Below are 15666 nucleotides of genomic sequence, written 5' to 3' on the forward strand. Positions count from 1 at the left end.
CATATATATGACCTTATAGAAGGCGCGCAGTTTAACTGAACGCAAAATGTACTGAACTGATTGAAATCCATAGCCAATTGACGGAAGTATATGGCGAGTCGTGCATGGATGTCAAAAATGTTCGTAAGTGGCGTAGAGAGTTTGTAGCCGGTCGGACTATAATTCACGACGAACAAAGGAGCGGGAGACCGTCAATTTCCGTCAAGACAGTCGTGAAGGTTGAGCAAATCATGCGTGAAGATTGTCGGATCACCCTGGATGATCTCTGCACTTTTGTTTCTGAGGTTTCCCGAAGCGCCGCTCACAGAATTTTAACGGAAAAGTTTAAATACCGGAAGGTATACGCAAAATGGGTGCCACGCATGCTGATTGAAGACCACATGCGGCAACGAGTTGATTCTTCCCGCACATTTCTTCAACGCTTTGCAGCCAAACAGGACAACGTTTTGGACTCAGTTGTCACGGGATACGAAACCTGGGCGTTCAACTTTACACCTGAGACCAAGCAACAATCACGCCAGTGCCGGCATCCCTCTTCGCCAAAGCAGCGGAAATTCAAGCAAACACAGTCTACCGTTAAACTGTGTTTTGGGATCGAAAAGGGGTATTGTTCGTTGACTTTATGCCCGCTGGGACAACAATTAACGCTGACAGGTACTGTGAGACCCTGAAAATCTCAGACGGGCAATTCAGAACCGGAGAAGAGGAATACTGAGCAAGGGCGTAAACATTCTCTATGACAACACTCGCCCGCATGTCGCCCGGCAAACCGTTGCTCTCCTGCAACAGTTTTAGTGGAACATCATCATCCACCCACCCACCCTATAGTCCCGACTTGGCGCCCAGTGACTATCACTTGTTCCCTAAGTTGAAAGAACATTTGGCTGGAAAGCGATTCAGCACCGACGACGAGGTGAAAGATGAGGTTCACAACTTCCTGAACAGCATGGTGGTGGGCTAGTATGACATGGGTATACAAAAACTGTCACAGCGTCTACAAAATTGCATCGACCGAAATTGTGATTATGTAGAAAAACAGCCAAATATTCAATCTGTAAAGTGTTGTAAACCATCGTAGAAATAAACAGCTCTATGTATTCAAAAATATAGGAGACCTTATTTTTGGGATTTTATCTCACCTCATCCCCGACCCCCGTACAAGGAAAACGGGACTAAGGGCCAGATATAAATATATTATTATCACACATACATATACACAGGCACATGTTTATTGTTGATTGGTAACCGTTAATATACAGAGTGTTTGCGAGTGAAATCTACAACCACCTCTCCACGTTACCTGATTTTACACTCCTGCTCTTGGTTCCTTTATTCCTTGACTTCATGGTAAGGTGTGTAGACGTACAGCTGCGAATAAACGATTTTGGAGATAAGGTCACTCATGACTAGTTCGCAACTGAACGCTGGCAGATATAACAATCTTTGATGAAAAATATTAAATATCATAATTCCAACACTGGTAGGTTTTGGGCGTCGGAGTGTTAAGAAAGGGATAACAGTGAAAAAGAAGCGGCCACCACCTTAGTTATGATTTCGCCACGAACTGATGTAAATATATACAAAGCATATCTAAGGGTGCTGACGATGGAATTCGCACCCATCATATTCCGCCGAATGCAAACTTACCGGTGCACAACATGTACTGTGCTAGATGTATGTAGGCCTACAGTGTGTAGGCTATTATTTTGGGCGCTTGATTTGTTCGGTGGCTTAGCTGCTGGCTTCCCACCCAGAAGGTGAGCTTTGAATAGGGGTCAATCCTGGATTGAGATTTTCATCTCAAAATCCACGTGATGACCGGAAGGGCATCCGCCCTCAAACCGCCGGCCAAACCAAAAAAATGAACCTAGGTATCTCCACCGACCCGGAAATACGAGTACCAGGGATAAGCTGAAGAAAGAGAGAATGTATTATTTTCCATTCAGCACACCAATACGGACTCCTCATCAGTCCAGAGTATCCAGTGGACTTCTTCTTCTTCTTCTTCTTCTTCTTCTTCTTCTTCTTCTTCTTTAGGAGCTTTTCCAACAATCTGGTGGGGTCGAGAGTGCGAGTGCGAGAGTCTGTAGAGCTGGTCACCCTAACGCGAACGGTGTTGGCCATGTGGACTTGGCTCCATTTTACGGTCGGGTTTCCTTCCTGACGTCAATCCTATGTGCCGTGGAGTTTGGTTCCTTTGGTAGTGTGGTGGGTTGCGTGTTTTAATGCAAACAACCAGTCCCGTATGCAGCGGAATTAATCAGACACAGGACAGACTAAAATCGCTGTTTTGGCTAGGAATCGAACTTAGAACCATGTGAACCGAAAGCTGCGACATTGATCAATCAACAGCTGAGCTGGACAGGGTATCAGACAGATGTTCCAACACGGTCTCTTTACCATGATATTCCAAACCTATTTTGTTAAACAAAACAAAAAAGCTACTTAGAACTCACGGCATTTCCTTCGATGACTTCGATATCTTTAACTCGCTATACTACCATTCTGAGATGATACAAAATCAAAGAATACACGTCCAGTATTGTAAATTGTCCTTCTTTCGCCCGAGCGCAATATCAGGCATTCTCCCGATCCCTGAATGAGAAGAATGTGGCCTCGGTAATCACTATCCAGGTGAGTTGTTGATTACGTGGAGTGAATGGCGTGATGACAGTGAACAGGGCTGAAAGGGAATGGTCCCGTATCTCACATTACATCGTTCCATATGTTACTAAGATCCGTATTTTCCATATTACCTAGTCAAGAAATGATGCAGCTTACTTTATCCATTACGGCTGAAGGTTTTTCAAGTGATTAGAATATACACTACTTCAGTACTAGGCCTAGTACTAAAATGTTTTCATTCCCCTCCTGAAGGGGGATGCGAGCCTCTTAGACGGCGACGCTGTCTCTCAGGTCGGGAGATATGTTACGGTGAAGGAGATGCTCGGAGAAGGCGAGGGGTTGGCGGCCGTGGCCTATACTAGGAACTGTCCCGGCATTCGCCTTAGTGTGGGAGAATGGAAAACCACAGAAAACCATTCTCAGGACAGCCGACGGTTGGGGCCAGCCGTGAGGTTCAGCCCTGTCCCGTCTCCCGCATGCAGAGGCGTCGAGCCGCTGTAGAACCGTGGCCACTCCTCATCTGCTCGGTTGGCCGGTCAGAGTGCAGAGCTGTTGGATCACGGACCAGCAGTGGCCACTTATGGGCCGAGACCCACTCTGCATCTACCGACGGATACATAGCTCTCAGAATTGTTAGATGTACCATTAATGCACTTACAACGTGAGATATTGGCCTACTCTGGAAGCTATCGTTTCAATCGTTAATCAAGTATGAGATTCGTTTCTAACGCTAAACGGATGAAGTGAGTTGCTAACGAACCTGGCAGAAGCGTCTTACCAGTACATGCCGGTTAACTGCATGTCGGGGAGCGTCTTTAACACGTCATCATCTTCTGGTCGCGTGCCGAACCCACTTTGTTTTCTTAATGTGACATCGCCAACTACCAGCACATTAAGTGCGGTTACCCAACCAATCCATCTTCCAAATGCATTTAATTGGCCATATTAGAATGCCTTTGTCACCATTAGATCTAAATAATATTCTACCCTTTAGCACAAGTTCACATGTTACTTGTGTCAAGTAGTTCAAACGCTGTGTAATATGATTTTAATGATGCCTCTTTCACGGACCAAGTGCTGTACACTTAGTGATCTATTGGAGATAAAATGTTACGAGTTCACATGACACTATCCTCGACATTTTACCAGCTCGATACAGTAGCTCAGACACAGCTGCAGTCTCAGCTGGTGGTCCTACATACCGACATAACTCGAGGAGTGTTTTATCTCTTCGCTCGTATGCAATTGTTGCTTAAGTAATGACTCTTAAGTGATTTTAGCGTAACCGAACCAGAAATGTAGTTAACTGCCCCACCTTTTAATTTGACTATGCACATTAGAAAGCTTAATGGCATTGTCTGCGATCCTTTGGTAGTGGCAATTTAGCCTAAAGTGGCGTAATCAATCTCAGTCCTTGATTCCTTCCATTCAAAAGTGAATGATATTTATTTTTATGCTCGACGATGGCGAAATATAAACATTATATGCCAGAAAACTGAATCTTAGTGAGGCTCATTATAGTTCAAGTTTCATTATGATACAACTGTTTGACCAATCAAGTAAGGATAGCATCGCACCTGAGCTCAACGCACTAGCTTCGCACTTGTTTCCGAAGTCAAACATGTCGGACACACATATTAACATCAATGCACCTTCTACTTCCAATAATTCACAACCACACGGCACATTCCCGCAAATTCACTTCACCGACTGTACAATAAACAATTTGTATTTGAAATTAAGCTAGGTTATGACAACCGTCTATCAAAGCTTTGAAAACATATGACATTGTCAAGGTCTCTGATCCATTCACGGAAAATCAATAACCCAGCGCATGTGCTCTGCGCTCTGTTCAATAAACACAACTGCCAAGCGACATCTCGAAAGAAATTTATGAATATTTAAGAAATAGTTACAATTATCATCGATCATAAACAGTCGTATGCAACCCGGCTATAATGGTAATGAAGCCACTCGTATGGAAATTATAAAACTCGCTTCGCTCGTTATATAAACATACTCGTGTCTTAATTATTGCCATTATAGGCTTGTTGCATACTGTACTATTATATTGTTACTTAAATCTGTATATTTCTGGAGCTAAATAGTCCTAGGGTCCAGGGTTCACTCAGCCTACATCGAAAATGAAATGGCGTACGGCTTTTAGTGTCGGGATGTGTCCGAGGACTTCGGCTCGCCAGGTCTCGACATGCGTCTTTTGATTTGACTCCCGTAGGCGACCTGCGCGTCGCGATGAGGATGAAATGATGATGATGACAACACATACACCCAGTCCCCGTGCCAGGGCAATTAACCAATTATGATTTAAATTCCCGAACCTGCCTGGAATCGAACCCGGACCCCTGTGGCCAAAGGCCAGCACGCTAAATATTTAGCCATGGAGCCGGACATCGAACGTGATTACCAGGCTAGTTCCCGGGATCAACGGTGGCTGAACGCAGAATTGATAACTCTACCCTACTTAGCGCCGAGGCTCATATAGTGGAAGCTTTTATCTTCCATAGCCTGTATGGAGATGACTGTCATATTTCTAAAACATTAATTACATATTAATTTTTGTAATCTTTCTTCTATCTTTCTTAATCCGTTTACACTCCCGGGTTGGGTTTTCCCTCTGACTCAGCGAGAGATCCCACCTCTAACGCCTTGAGGGCAGTATCCTGGAGCGTGAGACTTTGGGTCGGGGTATACAACTGAAGAAAATGGCCAATACCTCGCCCAGGCGGCCTCATCTGCTGTGCTGAACAAGAGCCTTTTGGGGGATGGGAAGAGTGGAAGGGATAGACAACTAAGGGGGAAGGACGCAGCAGTGGCCTTAAGTTTGGTACCATCCCGGCATTTGCTTGGAAGAGAAGTGGGAAACCACGGAAAACTACTTCGAGGATGGCTGAGGGAGAATCGACACCCCCCCCCTACTCAGTTGACCTTCCGAGGCTGAGTGCACCCGGTTCCAGCACTCGTACCACTTTTCAAATTTCGTGGCAGAGCCGGGAATCGAATCCGGGCCTCCGGGGGTTGAAGGTAATCACACTAACCACTACAGCATAGTGACGGACTTTTATTTATTTATTTATTTATTTATTTATTTATTTATTTATTTATTTATTTATTTATTTATTTATTACGAACATAGCAGGTCATATGTCCCACTTAAAATGTCCAAGACAGTTGTTCCGTATATGAAATATAAACAAACTAATTTATTCCTTAAATAACTTCAGTTTCACACAAAGGTAACTAGCGAGCGCGATAGCTACGCGGTTCGGGACACGTAGCTCTGAGCTTGCATTTGGGAGACAGTGGGTTCGTACCTCACCTTCAGTAGCCTTGAAGATGGTTTTCCGTGGATTCCTGATTTCGCACCAGACAAATGCTGAGCCTGTACCTTAATTAAAGCCACGGCCGCTACCTTCCCAATGTTAGCCCTTTCCAATTCTTGCATCGCCGAAAATATTCCACGTGCCAGTGCGACGTTAATCCATTAGTAATAAAAAGAAAAAGAAATGGTAGTTCTTCTTATAACTTAAGACATTACACAACAAGATGTTATTGTCAGTCTTAATGTATGGCCTATGGACAAGATATTCACTATAACTGTGGTGGAAATAGAATTTTAACGTCTTGTAAAAATGTGTTCATTAAGTATTGATATACTCCATGTAATATTTTGCATTTGGATATTGATATTATAAGTCTACTGTGTCCACGTGAGAGAAATGATGGAAGGAAAATAAAGATAAGCCCCGAAAATGTACATTTTCTTGCTGTCCTCCGTTCGGGATCTCCAAATACGCTGCATTGTATTTTAATTACATTCTTCCAGTTTAAACATTCACTGAATTTTTGTACAGTAATTCTAAAGGGAGTAAACCTTAGTGTTGTTGTAATGTACTGTGATTTCTAACATAATCTATCACACCGAACTCGATATTTTATACGATATTATAAAGGTTTGTTAGCAATAAAGGAACATAGTTGACAGAAACATGTAATTCACTTTGCATGTATGAGTGTTGTGTGCGTCTGTGAAGACTGATTAATAGTACGGATGTGTCGTCTGTGTCCGGCTCCTTGTCCGAATGGACCTGGGTTCGATTATCGGCCGGGTCGGAAATGTTAATCGTGTCTCGTTAAATCTTTTGATTCGGGGACTAGTTGTTTGTGTTTGTCCTAACACATTCCTTTTCATATTCCCACCGCAGAAACACGCACTCCACATAAAACTTGGCCAAATCTATCGCTGGGACACAGTTTGGACCCACGTCCCCCATTAGGATGTGGTGGGAAAAGCGGTAGAAGAAGAAGTGAAGTCTGTACTGGTGTATACATTCGTACAGGCAGTTAACAGGCAGTGTTGCCATCTTAGCGGATTTTCCGCTAAATTTGGCGGAATTGGAGGACTGACGGCGGAGAAATATATCATTTAGCGGACAGCGGATTTTTTGGGCGGAATTCTAGATTTATTATAGCGGAATTTAGTGTTTTATCCATTTTACGTTTTGTAAATGTGTACTCCAGTCTGTCTCCAAGCTATTCCGTGTTTCTTGTCACGAGCTAGCAGTCACATGAGGAAAACATGTTATTTGGATTTGATGTTATGAGATCGTGTTATCATAAATAATTAATGCGTGGGGAAAGGGTACTTATCTCTTAATTGACGAATGACGACAGATAATGAAACTGTGAGAGAGTAGCATTTATATTCATGCTAAGAAGGAAGACCGTTTAATGAACTGGCCTGTTCTGCGTCTGGCCCATGAGGTAGGGGATTCACCTAGTTGGCACCCGGCACTAAAACCCCAACACCGGTCGAGTTGGCCGTGCGCGTAGAGGCACGCGGCTGTGAGCTTGCATCCGGGAGATAGTAGGTTCGAATCCCACTATCGGCAGTCCTGAAGATGGTTTTCCGTGGTTTCCCATTTTCACACCAGGCAAATGCTGGGGCTGTACCTTAATTAAGGCCACGGCCGCTTCCTTCCAACTCCTAAGCCTTTCCTATCCCATCGTCGCCATAAGACCTATCTGTGTCGGTGCGACGTAAAGCCCCTAGCAAAAAAAAAAAAACAAAACCCCTACAAGTTTTAGCTCTTCGGCTCGAAGGCAGGGGGCAATCCCAGTGAAACCTACAGATGAGGTGAGTGGAGACATTTATTATTACTATTTTTTTTTTGCTATTTGCTTTACGTCGCGACGACAGAGATAGGTCTTATGGCAACGATGGGACAGGAAAGGCCTAGGAATGGGAAGGAAGCGGCCGTTGCCTTAATTAATGTAGGGGATTCACCTAGTTTGCATCCGGCACTAAAACGCCTACAAGTTTTAGCTCGTCGGTGTGAAAATAGGAAACCCCGAAAACCATCTTCAGGGCTGCCGACAGTGGGGTGTGAACCCACTATCTCCCAGATGCGAGCTCACAGCTGCGTGCTCCTAAGCGCGCGGCCAAGACGCCCGGTATATGTATTATTATTATGATTATTATTATTACTATTATTATTATTATTATTATTATTATTATTATTATTATTATTATTATTATTATTATTGCTAATTTTTATTACTCATTTTTATTACTCATTATTTGAGATCGGATTTCTTGGCGGAATTTTAGCGGATTTTTAGTAGCATTTAGGGGATCTTGAAAATATAAGTTGGCAACACTGTTAACAGGTGCTACAACTGGGAAGGAAGCGGCCGCGGACGATAGGGTATATTAAGTGTTACTTTGGCATTCGCCAAGTGTTGAATCAGGAAAATTCAGGGACCTCTTATACGATGGCTGAGAGTAGAGTTTTAACGCACTCTTCTATTCAGTTCCCAGCCTCATGGTGTATGGATAGCGCGCCTTGTGTTCCTTTTCCAGCCAGTCCAAGGATTTTGATTCTGGACGAAATTCACTCAGACTCATGAGATCAAATGAGAAGCTGTCTGCTATTGAGAGGCAGTAGACACTGTCGCGAAAGCAAGCAATACAGCTGAGGATTTCGTCATGGTGACCATATTGCAAGCTATCTGGCAGGGCAGCAGTCATCTTAGCAGGCCAAAGCCCTTCATAAGTTGTTACACCACGGGTTTGCTTTTTCTTCTCAGTTATTATACTTGGGACCAATGGTAGTTGAGCCGGAAATTGATCCGGGACAACTGAGCAGGAAGTGAATTTTCTAGCCCCTAGGTCTAGTGGTAAATACGCCGTGAAGGTCTTGTTCGCTCACAAGGACTTTGCCGCCGGCAACTCGAGCCGTTGGTGTACAAAGCATCCACAACGGCTCGAGTTGCCGGCGGCAAAGCATCCACAACAGCTCGAGTTGCCGGCGGCAACGCATCCACTACTCGAGAGGATAGTGCTTGTCCGTGGCTCAAATGTGTCCATTCCAACTATAGTCGATGATGGCACGTGGTGGTCTCTCTTTCCCCTATATTCTCCTCCATGTGTGACTGTAAGTCACAATAGGCGGTGTCAGGAAGTCACCAGAGTTAAGAGTAGAAGTGCAGAGTGTTAGAGGTTACACAGTCCGCAGATTCCCTTATGAATTTCTTAATGTGTTACTTCCGAAGGCAGAATACTTTGTGGTAGCATGCGTTCGAGCCATCCTGTTCTTGGACGAAAATAAGTTTCAGTTTCCTCGCGATTATGGATTCGCTACGATTCTGTAGTCCAAGACGAACACCTTGAAAGACTGCCAGTACAAGAGTTTTCAGCTTATTGAAACGTGTTACCTCAAGAAATTCTTCAGTAATCAACAATCAATCAGTCATCACTGATCTGTATTTAGGACTGTCGCCCAGGTGGCAGATTTACTATCAATTATTCCCCTGTCTGCCGCCGTAGCGTAACGGTTAGCATTAGTAGCTGCTGGGTTCGATTTCCGGTACTGTCAGAGATTTAAGAATGTCAGGAGAGCTAGTATGTGATTAAAATGGCACGTGCCGCTCACCCCCAGGGGAGTGGTACTGAAAGTGCTGCACCACTTCAAGATGAGGCCAGGAGTTCAATTTCCTTAGTAAAAATGTTATTGGCTTTACGTCCCACTAACTACTTTTACAGTTTTTGGAGACGCCGAGGTGCCGGAATTTAGTCCTGCCCGAGTTCTTCTACGTGCCAGTAAATGTACCGACACGAGAATGACGTATTTGAGCACCTTCAAATACCACCGGACTGAGCCAGGATCGAACCTGCCAAGTTGGGGTCAGAAGGCCGGCGCCTCAACCGCCTGAGCCACTCAGCCCAGCAATCTCTTTTTAAGTGATTTCAAAAATATGGTAGTTTATCGAAGATGTACCTTGATAAATTATTTCATTTCGTAATTCCTCTTCCTATAAATGAATATTTGCCCCAATTTGTCCTTTTGAATTCCAAACTTCAGCTTCATAGTAAGATCTTGCCTACCTTTAAAAGCCACAATCAAGCTCATTCGTCTACTATCCTCATTTTTCCAACAGTCAAATATACCTGAATTAGCTTGGCTGAGTGCCTCAGGCGGTAGAGCGCTGGTCTTCTGAGTTTTAAGTGGTGGGTTCGATCGCGGCTACGTCCGATGGTGTTTCAAGGTGTTCAGACACGTCAGCTTCAAGTCGGTAGATATCCTGGCACGTAAAACATATTCTGTGGGACAATATTCCCGCACCTCGGCTTCGTAGAAAACCTTTAAAGTTATTAGTGGGACGTAAGAAACCAATAACATTATAATTGCTCCATAATCAATGCCATGGCTACTACCTTCCCTTTCCCATCCTAACGTCGATGAAAACTTGTGTAATTATGACTTCAAGTAACAACGATATTTTTTAGTATTTCTATATTTCAGGGACTGCCTGGCCGAGGCGGTAAAGGCGTGCTCGGTTCGCTCGATAGGACGTGGTTTCGAATCCCCGTCAGGAAGTCGTAAAATTTTAGAAACGAGATTTCCACTTCCGGAGGTGCATATGGCCCTGAGGTTCACTCAGCCTACACCAAAAATGAGTACCAGATTAATTCCTGGTGGCAAAGGCGGCCAGGCATAGAGCTAACCACTCTACCCCATCACGTGCCGAGGTTAACAATGGTGGAAGCCTTTACCTTCCACTCCTCCAAGAGCCTTCATGGCCTGTACGGAGGTGACTTTGCGTTACTTTTTTATTTCTATATTTCAGTATAATCCTTTGATAGTGAAGTTATGACGGAGCTTGATAGCTGCAGTCGCTTAAGTGTGGCCAGTATCCGGTATTCGGGAGATAGTAGGTTCGAACCCCACTGTCGGCAGCCCTGAAGATGGTTTTCCGTGGTTTCCCACTTTCACACCAGGCAAATGCTGGGGCTGTACCTTAATTAAGGCCACGGCCGCTTCCTTCCCACTCCTAGACCTTTCCTCTCCCATCGTCGCCATAAGGCCTCTCTGCGTCGGTGCCACGTAAAGCAACTAGCAAAAAAAAAAAAAAAAAAAAATGAAGCCATGCACTATATATAGAAGAATATCTTAAAAATTGATCGATTTATGAAACGTCCTGCGATGGAAATGGCCCACAAAATGTAATATTACTGTGTTGAAGCTCGACGTGTTAATCTTGTTATCCGAATATGGTTATTTTCTCTAACATAGTTCAGCCAAATGCTGGGCCAATATCCCACTCTGGGATATTTGTCGGAATGGGGTAGTTCTATTAAAACGCCACACATTGATAGGCAACGTTCCTCATTAACGAACAAACTTACGGGACTCGTGACCGAAGATGTAACCTGTTGCTGCAGCTCGGACAACAACAGTGTCAAACATGGAACTATCCGGATCTGAGGTTGGAATGCCTCCGCTGACCATTGCAGACCTTGAATTTTATTTCCTTCAGTGCTCGTTCCAGAAAGTCACTAGGCCTACTTCAGCCCTCGAGCTCATTGCCCAATTCCAAAGTACTAGTAGATCAATGACACAGGTTTTTGGACGGGTTTCACTGACAGGAGTGCACGGGTAGTACCGAAGTGGTCCGACGGTCAAAATATTCCAAAATATCCCATAACGAAATGTCGTGGTTGAACTGGTCCGACGGGTAGTTGGCAGGTAACGGCACCAATTCCCGAATAGGAACAACAGCCCCATTTCTCTAGACTAGTAGAAGTGTGCAATGTTTTCCATGTTAAGTAAGATGGGCTTTAAGTTAGTCGATTTTGAAGGATTTAAATATTCAAAAGGTGACAATACACAATGGGGTAAAAAAAAATGGCGATCCTAACCTAACCTAACCTAACCTAACCTAACCTAACCGGAAAACCACTACATATACTGCATACTCTACGTTATTTGACAACGCCGCTACATACAGTATGTGTATCTGTTATTTGTACAGGCTTCAATTTCTTATCAAGTCTCGTATATTCACATTAACGACTGAAAAAGTGACATAAAACGTACATTACGGTTAAAAATATTGTTTGTCAATGACGATTCGTTAGTGAAAACCACAGTTATTTACATACAGGCAAGAAGATTTGATATTAATGTGCCGGCATCAACAAACGGGTGTATCAGTTGTATTCGTACACATGGACAGGATGATGCCCACCGTTTGGTTGCGATGCACGGAAAAGTCTCAGTGACGGCATACGACTGACTGGTCAAGTGCGATAGTCTCCTTCCTAGTGTATCTGCGGTGGACATCGGTAGGAGTGCAGATTTAAGTACGGAGCTCAAGAACAGTATACTTAAACTGGCACTTAAAGGACTTTCATTACGAAATATTGAACAGCTGGTCAATAGAAGACATTCTACGGTGCAATATGTGGTTGATACATTCAAATACAAAGGCACTATTAAGAACACGCCAAGGAAACCTAAGAGACAGTGTTTAACTGAAAGGAAAGAACGACTTGTTTTTCGGCTTATAAAGTCAGATTCCAAATTAAGTGCACCAGTATTGAGACAACTCACGTAGGAATGAACTGGAAAGACGATCAGCAACTCCACCATCCGTCGGATTCTGTATCGGCATGGGTACTATGAAAGAATCCCTCGGAAAAGGCCATATGTAAGTAGAAAAATCCGACGGCTTATACTGATATTCGCTAAGGAGCATATAAATAAGGAGAAAGAATTCTGGAATGATGTTATCTTGTCTGATGAGACAAAAATAACCCTTTCTTGGGTCAGATAGCATCCACAGAATATGGAGAAAAAGTGGTATGGACAAAGATGTGGCGAATACATTCCCAGCTGTAAAATACGGTGGTGGGTCTGTAATGCTTTGGGGCTGTATATCAGCCAGAGGTGTGCGTAACATACATTTCATCGACGGAATAATGAACAAGGAGGGCTATAATGCAATCCCGTGGACAAACGTGAAGCAGACTGCCGAAAATATGGGGATGCCACCTGTTTATATATTCCAGCATAATAATGAACCAAAACACACTGCTGATATTAAAAAGACATGGTTGATCTGGAACATTCCTAAGCAGCTTAGAACACCTTCCCAGTCTCCGGATTAAAATCCCATCGAACATATTTGGGCTACGTTGAAGAGGAATCTCCGAAGGCAACGTATGCGTACGAAGGAGGAACTTAAAAATGCGATTCTTCAGGAATGGCAGAAAATCAGCCCCGACGTATGAAAGAAATTAGTGTATTCTATGCGGCGACGATGTCAGGCAATTAAAAAGTCTTGGAGACATTCCACTAGATACTAATATGTTCCAGGAACCCCTATTTGTTTGTTTACTTCAAGTGTTCAGTTTTGCTTGTACGAATAGAAGTGATACAAGATTATGGGCGCGCTTTTCTTCATTAGAAGCTGTATGTTTGGTTAACATGATTGCAGATAGATACAGTAGATATATGTTTTCTGAAGGATTTGTTGAATGTATGTTGAGTGAATAAAATCCTTTTCAGTTTATTATTTTCTGGCAGTGCGTTGAAGAACTAAAGCAAACAGCCCGTACGAATAGAATAGGTACACACTGTATATTTACTATATTGTCCCGTGTCATTTTATTGGGATAGTTAGTATAATATATTAGCGAATGATAAGGCTTCCTCGATCCTTGGTCTTGATATTTTAGCGTCAGACCAGTTCGACCCCACTAATTTGTTGATCTCAAAATTCTTGTAACCATCGGACCAATTCGACAACACCCGGAGTGCACATAGATGTTGACAGAAAAAGGCCCATCCTTTCAAAATGAGTAAACAACATCTATGCTGGTCAAATATATTCAAATACTTTGTTCTTTTATGGTGCGCGCGCGTGTATGTGTGTGTGTGAAGGGGAAGTAGGTAGTGGAGTCGAAGGGGTGCGCCGCAAGGAGACTTCGAGCCAACATCTCACCAACACTACTCCAACAAAATCTGCAGAGTCGTAAAAGACAGACGGGAAATAAATGAACAAAGGGAGAGATCGTGAGATTTCACCATTTGTATCCTCCATTGCGCCAAGATCCGAACGGTTTATTGCTTTACATAAAACTTTACTCGTCAGCATTTCTCCATCGTCTTAAGACACAGACATGCCTGGAAGTCTTGAGATTTGCTGTTATCGCTGCGAGTGAAAAATGGGCGATACGTGAACTGCTAGATATTCAATTGATATTGAGATATTGTAGCATAGTGGTGACCTACCTTAATAGTACGGTGAAAGACGACACGAATATTGATAAGGAAATCAGACATTGAATGCTGCGATTCTAAATCATGACAACACTCCACACAAACATTCTAAGTAGAATTTTCCGCACTCTCTCTCAGAAAATTAATATTGTCAGAGAGCTTCCATACACACACAAATTTACAAAACTACAGACCAAGGATTTACTGAACGTACCATACGAATGAAAAATATAAGAAATAAAGCTACGGGCTAGTCAATCCTATTAATACAAATGCCTATGGGTATATATAATGACAAAACAATAGCCGGGCTGAGTGGCCCATACGGTTGAGGCGTGGGCCTTCTAACCCTAACTTGGCAGGTTCGATAGTGGCTCAGTCCAGTGGTATTTGAAGGTGCTCAAATACGTCAGCCTCGTGTCGGCAGATTTAATGGCACGTAAACGAACTCGTGCGAGACTAAATTATAGCACCTCGGTGACTCCGAAAACCGTAAAAGTAGTTAGTGGGACGTAAAGCCAGTAACATTATTATTACTGTTATACATGTTATATTTGCTTCACATCGTCGACGGGTAGCGAATCTTCCTCTTCCACTGAGGTCGCGGGTTTGATTCCTCGCCAAGTCAAAATTCCTACCTGGATCTTATTGCTGCTTCGAAGTCCACTCCGCCTACGTGAGAACAATTGCGGAGAACTATCTGACGGTGATACAGCGCCGCCTAGAAAGACAAGCATAACGAATGAGAGGATTCGTCGCGGTGACCGTGAGTCACCTGCGGACTTAGCAACGGTCGCTTGGTTGCCCATAGATCATCAGAGTAGGGCTGTTGCGCCGAGGATTACTTGCGGTCGCTTGGTTGCCCACAGTTCATCAGAGTAGGGCTGTTGCGCCGTGGATTACTTTTTATTTTTGTTTCAGTGTGCCTGATGAATCAACGTTCACTTTCTTTATCCCTCGACTGGTATGATACGTCTGTGAGACGGCGGCCATCGCTTCTGCTTCCGGGGTTCTACTTCTTTCTCCGTTTGTGTACTTTTGAGTTGGAGTGTCGGCTCCATGCAGTAAAGGTGGCGTGCTGTTCACTCTTGTTTGACCTTCAGTAAAAGCGCGGTAAGGTCGCCGCTCCGCCTCGCAGACAAATGATACCAGTTACGTGACTGTTATTCGCGAGTCAAGTTAATCACTATTTTGTGTTTGTTATGATTGTTACGGAGATTTTCGCAGAGCAGAGAGGGAAAGATGCCTGAGGGGTGAATGGCTGGATTAAGCATGAACCAAAGTTTAACTTTTGATAACAAAATCTACTGAAACATTTCTTTCTTTCTTTCTTTCTTTTCTTACCAGATAATATTCTAGAAACCACAACAACAACAAAGTGATAACATTACGAAAGAATACAGGGAAGCTTAAATGCTTAGTTAATTAACGATAAGGGGAGAAATGGCTCCCATTT

This window comes from Anabrus simplex, chromosome 2 (assembly GCF_040414725.1).
Source record: "Anabrus simplex isolate iqAnaSimp1 chromosome 2, ASM4041472v1, whole genome shotgun sequence".
In the NCBI taxonomy this organism is placed as follows: domain Eukaryota; kingdom Metazoa; phylum Arthropoda; class Insecta; order Orthoptera; family Tettigoniidae; genus Anabrus; species Anabrus simplex.